Source organism: Tubulanus polymorphus, chromosome 7 (assembly GCF_964204645.1).
Source record: "Tubulanus polymorphus chromosome 7, tnTubPoly1.2, whole genome shotgun sequence".
Lineage (NCBI taxonomy): Eukaryota > Metazoa > Nemertea > Palaeonemertea > Tubulaniformes > Tubulanidae > Tubulanus > Tubulanus polymorphus.
The window spans coordinates 12,791,164-12,807,018 of record NC_134031.1 but is presented as its reverse complement, the minus strand read 5'-3'; the positions used below and the strand labels follow the sequence as shown (position 1 = coordinate 12,807,018).

The 15,855-nt window shown below is 34.7% G+C and overlaps 1 protein-coding gene across 5 annotated transcripts in view; it reads right to left on the bottom strand.

Moving 5' to 3' along the window:
• The window catches only part of LOC141909362 (alanine--glyoxylate aminotransferase-like), a 172,198-nt gene that overhangs the window by 28,337 nt on the left and 128,006 nt on the right, over positions 1-15,855 (bottom strand). The gene's annotated exons all lie outside the window — the stretch shown is intronic.

The window sequence follows — 15,855 nt, the reverse complement described above, 5'->3', positions numbered from 1 at the left end:
TTGATGGTTTAGTATATAAATGCAAAATGTGTACGAGTGCAATGCAAAAACAATCTAGAGAAAGGATAAAACAATATAGAGAATATTTAAAGAGTTTAGATGAAGAAAATGAAAATGAAAATGATGATAAATATTGTGATCAATGTAAGCAGTTATTACCATAAATTTGTTTTAAAATTCAATCTATAAAATATCAAGAAATTGTAAATGTTGTATTGAATTTAATAAATCTAATTTGATTAAAACATATTTAGGTAGGCATGAGGTAAGGTAGGTAAAATACATTAGGTAGAAATGAGGTAGGGTAGGTAAAATACATTTGGTAAATTCTTCCTATATAAATGGAGAGCAAACAAACCAAAGTAAAAAGCAATGAAATATTCTCAAAGAAATTAGATAAATTAAATACAAGATTCGCGCCTGAAAAATTGGAATTTACATTTAAACAAGAGGCCCATGGGCCTTGAAGCATTGGTAGATTATACTGTGGTATTAAGTGGTTATAATGTTTTACATCTGCCGGCAAATCTTCTAAGACGATGTTGATTGGGAGGACCAGAGACTTAAAGGTCTATTTGTCTAGTACGATTTTATTCCTGAAAATGAATATATTTTCTGCCGAACGATTTAGCCAAGGCTATTTGTACTGTTAAAACTCATTAATGCGATTCTGTTAAAAAGATGAAACTAGTTTATTCTGATGTTTTCCATCATGTCCCAGCCAAGATATTTATATCAATCAAGATTTGGATACAAAAACCCATTTTTACGCATAAACTGTTAGGCCCCACTGAATAATGAAAACAAAAACAGAACAATTTTTCGGAATGCAATTGCAAGACCCTCTGATCTTAGAGCTCCAAGCTCTGATGCATGTACGCATGCAAAACGTCGCAGAGAGCGATGCCGGCGTTGGTGTCACTGAGGCCGGCTGATGATTGTTTGTTTGTCTTTTTGTTTGTTTGGCTTTACGTACGTCGTTTGGATCTTGGTTTACCAAGACTATTCCTATTGGATTGTTCATTTAACCTCACGACGGTATGGCCTTTGAAGTGTTGCCCGCACACTGTTCGCAGCCAGCAGGACTCGAAGCAATGATAGTGGATTCAACAGCATCACGCCTTATCTCACTGAGCTACCGAGGCCACTCGATTCAATTCCAAAAAACTACAGCAGCGGCAAATAACCATCGCAATATTGCAATTTACGACAAACAACGCGTAAAAACAATCACTGTTGTTTAACGCATGGAGAAGATAATAAAAGGCATTTTTTCCCGGCGCGCACTACAAAGCGAATCTCTGCCGAGTGCGTAAGAGGGTGCTACCGCCTTATGAGTGCGGCGTACTTAACAATGATATTTTCCTCCAATAAACAACTCTGGTAAAATTGAATAAAATGATCTATCTTTATTGGTGATATCGTATCATGGTGGTAGCCTACCGTTTACCATTTGATGTTTCGTGTCATCATGAAATCGTCTTAACTTTAGTAAAGGCGTTCCCGCACGATCACATACGGGTAGGCTGTTGTTCCACTGCTCTAGAAATACGTATTCTGACACTGAGAATTAATCCCAAATAATCCCATGGATACTGATAGTTGGAATAACAGTGATATCCAAACACTGTGATATTTATAAACTGGAGCTACATAATTTTATGTTTTTCTATTCAGAAGAGGCTGTTCCCCATTCTTTACTGCCAATGTCAATGCGGACATATCGCTACGGGATTGTTTAACCCGCTCTCATCTACCAGATAATGAACGAGAAAAATGCGATCGAAAAACTTTTTGGACCATTAAATCAGAAATCTGGCGACGCTATGTTGTGGGGAATAATTGAAACATTTTTTTTAGTCATTTTCAGCCGTTTCTAATGTTTTACGTGAACGGAGTGACAATTTGAAGTTACTATGAAAATGAGAAGAGTCGGCGCTATTTTTTCGTACTACTATTTTCGATCCATTTTACTAGCATTGGCATGACGTCATAGACGTCAACCAATGCTAAAAATTAAATGTAGAACTATATTGCCTGAAAGAAATATTCAATTATCGGATGAAGAATTTGTTGATTTAAGTAATAATAATGTTTATTTGAAATATAATGGAAAAGATGATGGTTGCCATTTAATAGAATTTATTGAACCTGAATAATATGAAATAATTGAAAAAAGAAAACTAGGGGTCCAGGGACACCATGCCCACTTAGCAAGTGGTTTCAAGTGCTCAACAATCTAACAATTTCAATATTCAACGCCCCCTGGAGACCATATACAAAAACCAATGACCTTGAAACTCACCAAAATCATAGAACATGTCAGCAGCTACGATTTTGTTATTGACTGTGATAACAAAATATGCCTCGTTACTTATTAATTAAGGAAATGCTAAGTTAATACTATTCAACGCCTCCTGGAGACCATATGCAAAACCCAATGACCTTGAAACTCACCACAATCATAGAACATGTCATGAACTACAACTTTGCAATTGATCATGGTAACAAAATATGCCTTGGTACCAATCTAATAAGGAAATACTAAGTTCTTTTACTATTCAACACACCCCGGTGTCCATATAGAGTAACTTATGTCCTTAAAACTCACCTCAATCATAGATGATGTCTTGACCTACAACTTTGCATGTGATTGTGGTAACAAAATATGCATAGGAATACTAAGTTATTGTATTATTCAACGACCCCTGGTGGCCATATACAAAAACCAATGACCTTGAAACTCACCACAATCATAGAACACATTGTGAGCTACAACTTTCCAATCGATTGTGGTAACACAATATGCTTAGGTATCAATATAATGTGGAAAAACTTTCTCCCACCTACGAATCAGTACTGATGACACCAAAATGGCCGCCAATTGTGTCATAATTGGCTGATCAAAAATACCTGTCTAAGGTATAAAAGATCCCTTTCCAAAGAATATCCATCACAAATTGCAATAAGAAATGGAAAACCAGTAGGACGCTACAGAACTCAGAATTCGGGCCAAAATTGACATTTTTGGGCACTAAAAAGGTCATATGACGGCCATCTTGAGTCCGATCAACATAATGTTTCTTAAGCTGATGGGCCCTTGGGGGAATCAAATACTTACGAAACATCAAGGCAATTGATCTAAGCGTCTTCAAAATTTCCCTCAAAAAGTTCAAAAATTTGTAAAAAGTGCTGATTTTTGCGAACAACAATGGCTGCCAGTCGGCCATCTTGATTCTGACAGGGCCAGTTTTTTGGCTGAAGATGTGTCTAGGGTAGATACATGTGTAACCCAAATATCAAGACATTACATTGAAACATCTTCAAAACTTCCCAAAATAACGGGATTCCGTCTACGGACGGACGACGGACGAAAAGTGAACGCAATAGCCCGCTGGGACTAAAGTCCCAAGTGGGCTAAAAAAAATATAACTTAATATCAAGTACCCGAAATAAATCATATATTGCTCCAACATAGATATTGAATTAGAATAAATTTTGTAAATATTTTTTTTCGATTTTTGCTCTTTTTGAAAAATAAAAGTTAAGATGAAACAGTGAATTATTATTTCTATTCGATTGTAAAAATCAATAAATTAAATGGTTGAATTAAAAGAATATAGAATATATGTTGATTCTAGAAAACTTACAAATCATAAATCTCATAATTTACTAGTGCAATTAGATAGAGAATTCAAAGATTGTGTTGATTTAAAATTAGTAAATATAAGTTTATGTAATTCTTTTCATAATATATCGAATAAAAGTCTTGATCATTTAGCTTTAAAAATTTCAAGCCTGGATTATATAATTTAGAATCATTAGCGCAAGAATTTAATAAAAGAGTTGGTTTAAAAATGGACGCATCTAGTGAGTTTAAAATTAAATTTATTAAAAGTGATAGTTCGAATAAAAGAAGAATAGAAGTAGATAATGAAAAACGTAGATTTTTGGTAAGAAAACCTTTAGCTAAACTGGAATTCTTCCAGATAAAGCTCATTCACATATTGATACTTACACATATAAAATACATTTTACCCATTTTTATATTTATTGCAATCTAATTGATCCTACAAAAACATTTGAAGCAAATAAAGATATAACTTGTAATTCTAGAATTTTAAATATTTTACCATTAAAAAATGTGAAACAATTTGGAACATAAATAAATTATTATTTAGCTGAATGTGATTTTAAACCTTGTATTTCACAATTTGATAATTTAAATTAGAAGTAAGAAATCATAATGGTTATTTAATTGATTTAAATAATTTTCCTGTGATTTATGAGTTAGTTATAAGATGTAGAGTAATTTTTTTGTTATATAAATGTGAACAAGAACCCCAAGGGGCACTATGGCCAGCCTGTCAGCTTTTCATAAAATGGCAAATGATGATGCATTCTGTGGGTTAAATTTGTCAAAATACACTCCCAGCTGAGAGTCAATACCTAAATATTTACACAATACAATCATAGAATACAAAAGTAGCACAGACAGCGACTGGATCTGGCAGGAACAAATACCTCAGATAAATCTTTTCCCTTGGTCTCATTGATTTTAATGCGGAATAGAATTGAATTTTCTGAAATTTGCTCAATAAAACAAAATTGAATTGGATTTGATGTTTTTATTTGTTCAAAAAAGTAAAATTGGATTGAATTTGATATTTTTTGCGTAATAAAATTTGATTGAATTTGAAGTCTGAGCACATGGCTAATTAGCATATCAAGTTCATCTATCCGATTTATATAAAAACCTATTTTCCCCGGAATTTGCAGAATGGATGATGCTTTAATGAATGATTTGTATGAATATATGCTCAGTTGCACAGTAAAAGAGCCTTTGCTCTGGAAACCATGTCATTTAAATTCGCTCCATTTGTATAGTAATAGGCTCAGCCTACGGCTGGCCTAATAAAACAGGAGGACCGAGTATATGTTTTGGGTTTGATTTGAAACGTGAGTAAGAAATGAAATTCGGTATTAATGATGTATTAGCACATCTTAAAAATACTACGTTTTTTAATGAAACAACATTTGATTATGAACAACAATATTATTAACAACAATAAAGAAACTTATAATGTAGAAACGATTACTGGATTAATTCTAAATTCTTTAAGATTTTATGAATTAGATAAAGATTTTATTATTGATGATTATTAAAAAAATTATAACAGAAATATATAAAAATGAAACTAATAATATTATAAATGTTGAATTAATAATAACTAAGATAACTAAATATTTTGAAGACAGTGATTTTTATGATAAATAAATGGATCAAAAGTGGATAATAAATGGATTATATAATGGAGCATTATTATCAGTTGGAACTGTTCAATATACAATGATATTAAAAAAAGTATTTAAAATAGAAAATATTAATAATAATAATAATAATAATAATAATAATAATAATAATAATAATAATAAATTGTCATTTATATAGCGCAAGGCTCCTTAAGAATATAAGTTCAAATGCGCTCCTCTAGAAACTATAAGTAGCTGGCACGGAATAGAACGGTTTTGAGTATTCGCTTGGATCATTCACAAGACAAAGACATGGGGTCAGGTATGTCCGCAAGAAGGTTATTCCACAGTCTGGGAGCATATGTGGAAAATGTTCTGCCACCGTAAGAAGACAAGCGGAAAATAGGAACAACCAGTCTCTCATGATTGGCAGAACGTAGAAGTCTGACAGGTACATAGACTTGTAATAATCCGGATAGTATATGGGAGCCAGGTTATTCAATGCCTTGCACGTTAACAGGGCAACTTTATACTGGATTCTTGCAGAAACAGGTAGCCAGTGTAGGTCTTAAGGAACTGGAGTGATATGGTCGAATTTGTGTGACCTGGATACCAAACGTGCAGTTGAATTCTGGAGAACTTGGAGTTTATGCGTTAAGTCTGCAGATAATCGAATTAACAAACTGTTGCAATAGTCGATGCGAGATAGGACTATGGCCTGCACAAGAGATTTAGTTGCTTCAGTACTAAGCTGGCTGGCAATGTGGTGTAAATGGAAGTAACCTGTTTTGAGAACATAATCAACATGAGGCTTCATGCTAAGTTGTGGGTCAAACAGCACACCGAGATTACGAACTGGGTGAGCAGAGACTGGCACTTCGACACCGGCAACATTCAAAGATTTAATGCTAATAGCACGTATCCTGTCTGGTATACCTATGATGAGAATCTCTGTTTTTGTTGGGTTGGCCTTCAGGAAATTCTCACTGTACCACGAATTTATGGCCACTAGGTATGATTCAACTTTGGAGAACTGCAGCTGATTCGACACTGAATCACAAAAAGAGGTAATAAATCTGTACACCTGATTATCGTCAGCAAATCCATTGCGGCGCATATCATGTGAATTTATAAGCTCACCAAGAGGCAGAATATACACTAGAAATAACAGAGGCCCTAACACGGACCCCTGAGGCATGCCATACTTCAACTTCACTGATGACGAGTGAACATCATTTACAACAACACTCTGACACCGCTCAGTCAGGTATGATCTAAACCACTCAAGTGCAAGACCGCTTACACCAAGGTAATTCCTCAAGTGCGATAAGAGTACCTCATGATCGACCATATCGAATGCAGCGCTCAAGTCAAGTAAGACGAGTATTGTAACACCACCACTATCAACCATACAACGAATATCATCCTGAACCTTAATGAGCGCTGTTTCCGTACTATGTTTTGGCTTGTATGCAGACTGGGGAATATCCTGCAAGTTATCATCAGCCATGTAAGTCCTTAACCTGTTGGCAACAACACGCTCCAACACTTTTGATACAAAGGGGAGATTGCTTATTGGGCGGTAGTTCGCAAAAATGTTACAATCCAGAGATGGCTTTTTGATTAATGGAATCACCACAGCCCCCTTAAACAAATCAGGCACAGTGCCAGTTTCAAGAGAGACGTTGATAATATGTGTTATAACTGGAACAAGTCTTTCAGATAACTGTTTGAGTAGCCAGGTCGGTAGCGGGTCCAATGAACATGATTTACTAGGTGCCTCCTTTATTAATTTGGCAACCTCGCTTTCTCCTGCCAATTCAAATGTTGAAAGATTACAAGCACAATTTGACCTGTCACCACGATGATAGATTCCGGAAGAAACGGGCAGATTAAATCGGATATTCTCGATTTTATCGTTGAAGAAATTCATGAAAAGTTCTGCCAACTGCAAAGAATCAGTGTGATCAGGTAAGACTGTCTTGCTTTTTGAGTGAAGGATCTCAGAATAAATCCTCTGCAGCTCTTTCTGATTTCCGGAAGCAACTTCGATTTCGTTACTTAAGTAGTTTGCTTTGGCACAACTTAGTTTAGTATTGTACGAACGCCTCTCTTCAAGGAAAATCTACTTGTGAACAACAAGCTTTGTCCGACGCCATTTCAATTCAGCTCTGCGCCTACTACGCTTGGATGCATACAGATCATCAGTGAACCAGGGATTTGATGCCCGAATAATGACAGTTTTGCACTTGACAGGTGCATGCTTATCCAGAAGCACCCCCATTGTAGATGTATAGTTCTCAGCTGCTTTTTGCGGATCAGAAACATGAAAGGATTGGAGGTGCTGATCAACTCTTACTGTTTATGTCTCGTAACTTCCTGGTTGCAACCTTGATACGCTTTGGACAAGGTTTGGCAGGTTTCAAATCACAAACTATAAAATGGTGGTCGGAAATCATTTCCTTCACATCAACGCTATGGACAAGGTCAGTCTCCTTCCGAGTAATCACAACATCCAAAATATGGCCAGCCTGATGAGTGGGCTCAGTAACAAACTGATGAAGATTTGAAACATCAAGAAGTTCATTGAATTTCTTTTTGTTGGAGTCAGTAACATCATCGAGATGGAAGTTCAGGTCACCAACTAATATAAATTTAGAGTTTGTACACAACACAGTGTCCTGGAGATAACATGAGAACTCCTTAAAGAATTGACTGGTTGTGAGTTTGTTCTCCTTTGAAGGAGTTGGGCGATGAATGAAAATAATCTTACTCCAATGATTGTCAATAAATAGTTCGTGTTGCAGGGTTTCAAAGCTGGCATAATTATGAACTACTAGTTGTCCTCTGGATTTGATTGTCTCTTTGAAAATGAGCATGACTCCACCCCCAAGACGCCCCTCTCGAGGAGCATGGAATAGTCTATATCCAGACAAAGTAAGGGCTTTAATATAGAAATCATCCTTGACACTGAGAGTCAGCCACGACTCAGTTATGCAGAGAATATCAATGTGATAATCCAATATAATGTCAGTTATTATGTCCTCTTTGTCGCACTGACCTTGGATTTAACAGACCAAGGGTTAAATGATCCTTCAAGTGAGTCCATTTAGTCACGTGCCTGCCTGCTCGTTTACCGCGCCTGGTTGGTCGAACAGTTCTGTGTAAACCAAATAATTTAAGGATCTGTTGAAGATCCTTGTTAATTCCAGTTTCAAAAGATCTATATGACCTCAATGCCACTGCAGAGTATTCAGGCATGTCTGCACTATGCGTGTCAATGTCAACGTCACTGGGTACACAATACACACAATTCCATGTTGAATTTATGAACAGTATTTTTAAATTAACAAATACCACAGTTACAAGCATATATCCAGTGAAAATCATATTTCACAGTGTTCACAACAGCTTCACAATATTCCATGCCAATTATCCAACATCAACTCTTGAGGTAGTTGGAGGAAAACTTGATTTATTGAGGAGCTGCAAGGAACTGCTACAAACAGTCCCATAAAAATCTAATTTAACAATTGATTATTTAGAAAAACAAAAATATATTCCTCCTTATTGACGCATAATGGTTTTACTTCATAAATGGCATCTGCAATTATAACTACTATAGGATCGGCGATTTTTAACGCGTTAGCATTTACAGGTGGTGGTTATTTATTTAAGTATATTGATAAAAGTGGTTCATTAACAGAACAAAAAAGACATAACTTAGCATTAGAAAAATATAATAAAGCAGCAGAAGAATATAGAGCAAAAAGACAAAATTATATGAATTATATTAATAAAGAATTATATAATCAGAAATTTTCACACCAAGATTTTCAATCAGTCGATGATGCTATGAGTTTATATAACGCAGTAACAAATAAAGAAAAATTGCATCTTTATAAACCTACAATATCAGATTATTATACCTCAAGTAATGAACAGAAGAAATATGAAATTAAAATTTTATTTGGAAAAACAAATATTAGAATTAGAAAATGACTTAAAGGGGAACTGCAGTGAAAATTGTTTGTATCTATATGTGTTAGAAACCTTTATAAATACATTTTCAAAACAGCAGAAAAACATTTCATCCAATACTTTATCCAAAAAGAGGGTTTTGTAGAGTGCCTGGCCTCCGCCATTTTCTCCACGTAGCAGACGCTATTCTCTTGGCTGTGACGTATTTAGTCCCACTGCGATACGTGTTACTGCTGCTATTCAAAGTGTTTTCGCCAATAATAGTTCTACACTGCAGCATAATGCCACATCGGCAATTATTTGGATATGTTTTTCACACAGTAAGTGGATATATAAAAGTAAAGACCCCACTGGCAGCCAAGCAGTAGTATTTTAATCGCAATTTTCAACTGAGATATTCGATTGAGTGTATCTATTTGTGTACACACTGGAGTGTGTGATGGGCCGGAATACGTCATCAATGTTTACATGCCTCACTTTGGAATTCAAATATGGCGGCTCTCATCTGCCGTAAATTCTGCTGATAACAGTATTAAAATTGTTGTATAGGAAGAATTGGAAATTTCAACTAGCATTATGCTTAACAACAACAAGTGTAGAAATGAATGGCCAATTATAATTTTTTGACTGCAGTTCTCCCTTTAAAGATAAACTAGGGGGCCAGGAACCCCATGCCCACTTGGAAAGTGCTTTCAAATGCTCAACAATCTAACAATTTCAATACATAACGCCTCCTAGTGACCATATACAAAAACCAATGACCTAGAAACAAACCACAATCATAGTACATGTCAGCAGCTATGATTTTGTAATTGATTGTGATAACAAAATATGCCTCGTTACCAATTTAATATGGAAACACTAAGTTATTCTACTATTCAACACCCCCTGGTGACCATATGCAAAACCCAATGACCTTAAAACTCACAACAGTCGTAGTACATGTCATGAAACACAACTTTGCAATTGATCATGGTAACGAAATATGCCTAGGTACTAATCTAATAAGGAAATACTAAGCTATTCTACTATTCAACGCCGCCTGGTGACTATATGGAATAACTAATGTCCTTAAAAACTCACCACAATCATAGACGATGTCATGAACTACAACTTTGCAATTTATTGTGGTAACAAAACACGCATAGGTACAAATATAATATAGAAATACTAAGTTATTGTATTATTCAACGCCCCCTTGTGGCCACATACAAAAACCAATGAGCTTGAGACTCACCAAAATCATAGAACACGTTATGGGCTACAACTTTCCAATTGAATATGGTAAAAAATATGGCTAGGTACCAATCTAATAAGGAAATACTAAGCTATTCTACTATTCAACGCCCCCTGGTGTCTATATGGAATAACTAATGTCCTTAAAAACTCACCACAATCATAGACAATGTCATGAACTACAACTTTGCAATCGATCGTGGTAAGAAAATATGCCTGGGTACTAATCTAATAAGGAAATACTAAGTTATTCTACTATTCAACGCCCCCTGGTGACCATATACATTAACTAATGTCCTTTAACTAAATTCACCACAATCATGGAAGATGTCATGAGCTACAACTTTGCAATTGATTGTGGTAAGAAAATATGCATAGGTACAAATATAATATAGAAATACTAAGTTATTGTATTATTCAACGCCCCCTGGTGGCCACATACAAATACCAACGACCTTGAAACTCACCAAAATCATAGAACACGTTATGGGCGACAACTTTCCAATTGAAAATAGTAACACAATATGCTTAGGTATCAATTTAATGTGGAAAAACTTTTTCCCACCTACGAATGAGTACCGATGACACCAAGATGGCCGCCAATTGCGTCATAATTGGCTGATCAAAAATACCTGTCTCAGGTATAAAACATCCCTTTCCAAAGAATACCCATCACAAACTGCAATGAGAAATGGCAAACCAGTAGGAAGCTACAGGTCCTAGAATTCTGGCCAAAATTGACATTTTTGGGCACTTAAAAGGTCATAGGACGGCCATCTTGAGTCAGATCGACCCAATTTTTCTTATGATTATGGGCCCTTGGTAGATTCAAATATAAACTAAAGATCAAGGTAATTGATTTAAGTGTGTTCAAAATTTCCCTCGAAAACTTCAAAAAGTGTAAAAAGTGCTGATTTTGATGAACAACAATGGCTGCTAGTCGGCCATCTTGATTCTAACAGGGCCAGTTTTTGGGCTGAAGATGTGTCTAGGGTAGATACATGTATAAACCAAATATCAAGACATTACCTCGAAGTGTCTTCAAAACTTCCCAAAATAACTGGATTCCGTCTACGGACGGACGAAAAGTGAACGCAATAGCCCGCTGGGCTAAAAAGGAGCACGAATTAGCCGTAATAGTTAGCGGAACAGTTATCTATTTATCCTTCACTCCGTGCGTATAGTTCATATTCAACCCGCGGGTGGCGCTATTTATGATGTTAACTATGACAATCAACACAAGCACATGGCGCGCTAGTACGGGTAGCCTAGGTATAATCGATTAAATAAACATCATTTGTTCACCGTATTCACTGACCTACAGTGCTACTCACTTATATACGATTATCATGGCATATACAACGGTAGCAACACTTACAATGGCAAGAGTTTATTTATTCAAATCACTCCTAAAACAATAAAATACCGCATGAAATGTCTAGTGAAATGACTGGAAGCGGTGAGCGTTTGTCAGAGATGACGTCAGAAACACGCACCTGCTAACATAAACAATAACAGTGAACAACGTGGTGAAATTGCCGATTTAAAAGTGATATTTCTCAGTAATGGCTGAACTAAAATTCAAACCAGTTCCATATTTGATATTTGTGAAAACATCACATTTGAAAATGAATTTTACACAATATTCTATTTTGATGGCATTTGCCCTTTAAGTAACAATTTTACATATGATGAATTAGATAATATGAAATCAGATGCTGATATAAAAAATTTTAAACTTTATGAAGCCGCAAGAACAGCAAGGATTAATGATGCTTTATCTGAAACGATAATTAAAGGTTATTCACAATTGTGTAACCATTTGACTAACTTTCCAATTGATTATAGTAGCAAAATATGCTTTAGTATCAATTATGATGTGGAAAAACATTTTTTCCACCTACGAATGAGTACTGATGACCCCAAGATGGCTGCCAAGTGCATCATAATTGCCTGGTCAAAAATACCCTCTCGGATATAAAAGATCCCTTTCCAAAGAATACCCATTACAAATTGCAATGAAACATGGCACACCATTAGAAAGCTACAGTACTCAGAATTCAGGCCAAAATTGACATTTTTGGGAACAAAAAAGGTTACAGTACGGCCATCTTGAGTCCGATCGACCCAATTTTTCTCATGCCGATGGGCCCTTGGGGATACAAATATCGAAAACTTCAAAAATGTGTAAAAAGTGCTGATTTTGGCGAACAACAATGGCTGCCAGCCGGCCATCTCGAATCTGACAGGGCCAGTTTTTGGCCTGAAGATGTGTCTAGGGTAGATACACGTATAAACCAAATATCAAGACATTACCTTGAAGCGTCTTCAAAACTTTGGAACTCTCACGAACTATCTAGATGGTTATCTCTCGACCTAAATAGCTTCAAGAGCCATCTCAAAACAACTTTGTTCCATGCAGCATACCATTAACTCTCGGAAAGCGAATTGTATTTAACATTTTTTTGGCAGAATAAAATTTGATTGAATTTGCAATTCGGGCACATGGCTAATTAGCATATCAAGGTCATACACCGATTTGGTAAAACCTTTTTTTTCGCGAACCTTGCGCAATTGTCAAGGATGAATTTTCTGTAGAGCAAATAAAAATTCCTCCCAAACACCAAATCAACTAAAGATTTCATAGAAATCGATCTTGAAATACAATTTTAAATCTTAAAATAAAACCCGGAAGTAAAACAGTAGACGATACCGCGGGTTTGCGTGAACACCTGATTTCTGTAAACGAAATGTTGGTTGTGACAAAATTGTTCAGACGGTTTTAGGTGGTAATACGTAGGCTACGGAAACGTAACGACCATGGTCGACTTATTCAATGAAATCAGGCCTATGTGATATCCAAATTTTGACTTTTTTATTCTCCAGACCTCCCTGATATAGAAATAAAAAATTTTGGTGGTACGAAAGTGCAATCACAGCGCCGACGGGGACAGCGCCGTGTCAGAGATCGGCGGAGTGAAAATTGAGGTGGGCGAACACGAAGAAGTAGGCTATTGCGCTACTTGAATCACGAAAACTCCTGGTGCGGCCCCGACGCTTTTCGTTGATTAAGTAATACAAATATCATGCAATGGGTTTTCACAATCTACCGCTGCCGTATTTACCGGATTTCAATATCACTCCAAAATTCAAAGAAACCTCGAAATATTGAACCGGAACACTTCCGGTAGATATCCGCGGCTGCCCAACCGGGAAACTTATTTGTTTCAATAGATATTGATAGGATCCATCATCTTCACCCGTCAAGGGATTCGAACCCACTAAGCTAAAGCCATGCCAGAATCGGGTCGGGCCAATCAGAGCGCTTGTAACAAACCACATTAGGCTTCTGTGGAATTTCCCAGTAAATGGGCCAATCAGCGAACACGTAGCGAACGCGGAAGTATTGTCGCGTGTTGATACATGACGTCATGCGCAAAAGCGCCAGTAATGAAATCGCGATAATTCACGTGAACAGCTGCTGATATTTTCAGATAAACCAATCACAGGGAAGACACAACTTCCTGATTGGCTGATAAAAATTGAAATTTTCCCGATTTAACTTTCGTGAAAAATGCAGAAAACATTTTTATGAGACCCTATTTCAAAATTCTGCTCGCTACGATTCCGAGAATGGATTACGCTTAAATACGTGATTTGTTCGAATATGCCCTCACTTGGCAAGCAAAAGAGCCTTTTGTGTGGAAACCATGTCATTTAAATTCGCTCCATTTGTATAGTAATAGGCTCAGCCTACGGCTGGCCTAAAAATTAATGATGCGGCAGATAGGATGAAAAAGGATTATAATGAAGAATTTAATGATGATTCGGTAGAGAGGTTGAATAAATTGTTAGGGTAGATGATGAAAGTGATTCAGATAGTAATGATAATTATCTAACACGCACATAATATATTAGTTGAAAATTGTATAAAATAATAGTTAATAAAAAAAGGGGTTTTAAGTATTTATGTATCTAATACATATCTAATACATAACTAATACATATCTAATACGTATCTAATACATATCTCATACATATCTTATACATATCTAATACATATTTAATTATTTATGTATCTAATATGTATTAATCTAAAATAACCTTTATTATTTCAAACTTAGTTGAAATATTAAAATAAGTAATATGTATTTTAGAAAAAGGGGGTTTTAAGTATTAACGTATCTAATATGTATTATTTGAAAATCAATTTTAATAAAAAATTTAGTATTAAAATGGAAGCAAATAAGAAGTACTACTGTCCAACATGTAAAATCAATATAGATAAATCCACAAAAGCAAGACACAATAAAACTAGTACACATTTAGAAAATAAATTTAAGTTAGAATATAAAGATGATATATTAGAAACTAAATTAGATGAATTAAAGGATGAAAAAGAAACATACAAATGTGATACATGTAATCAATCATTCAGTGATAAAAGATATTATAAAGAACATTAAAAATCTAAAAGTCATATGAGAAATATGAATAATGATATTTTAGGTGAAGATTATTTTGATAATGATAATGATAAGAAACAGAAGAAATTTAAAGAATAAAAAATAAATTAAACAATAAAAGACCATACATGGAAGATGTAAGAAATTATATTAAGTCATTAGATAATAAAGAAGAAATAGAGATAACTGAAGCATTTAAAAGTGATATTGGTCCAGCTGCTATTGAGTTTAAATTTCATAAAGGAAAAACATTAGAAGAAAATAAAAAACATTCAGAAAATATGAAAAATATTATAAGAATAATTACAGATGTTGAATACCCTAAAATTAGTATATCTTCTAAAGTTAAATTTATAAAATCTGAAGATAAACCAATATATAATATAAATTCTCATTCACAACATATTATTTCAAAACAACATACAGATGATAAATTAGATAAATGTTATAATGAAATAGAAGAGAAATATTTTGAAGGATCTTGTTTAATATTTGATGAAATAATATTCATGACTTTACATGTTTGTAACACAAAATATAATAAAGTAACTAAATCAAAACCAATTGATGAAAATAATTTATCATATCATAGAGATGATAATATTAATGGATCAAGTTATATTAAATTACCATTTAAAACTAATGCTGTTATAAATGTACAAAATTCTGATGATAAATGCTTTCCATGGTCAATAATTAGTTGCTTACATCCTGCAACTGAAAATATTTGTAGAGTATCAAATTATAAACCATTTGAAAATAATTATAAGATAGATAATTATCCTGTTAGAATTAAAAATATCCCAAAAATAGAAAGAGATAATAATATAAAGATAAATGTGTTTTATTTATTCAAATTGCTAAAAACAAAAGGTAATAATATTAAACAATATACATTAGAACCTTTATACTTATCAAA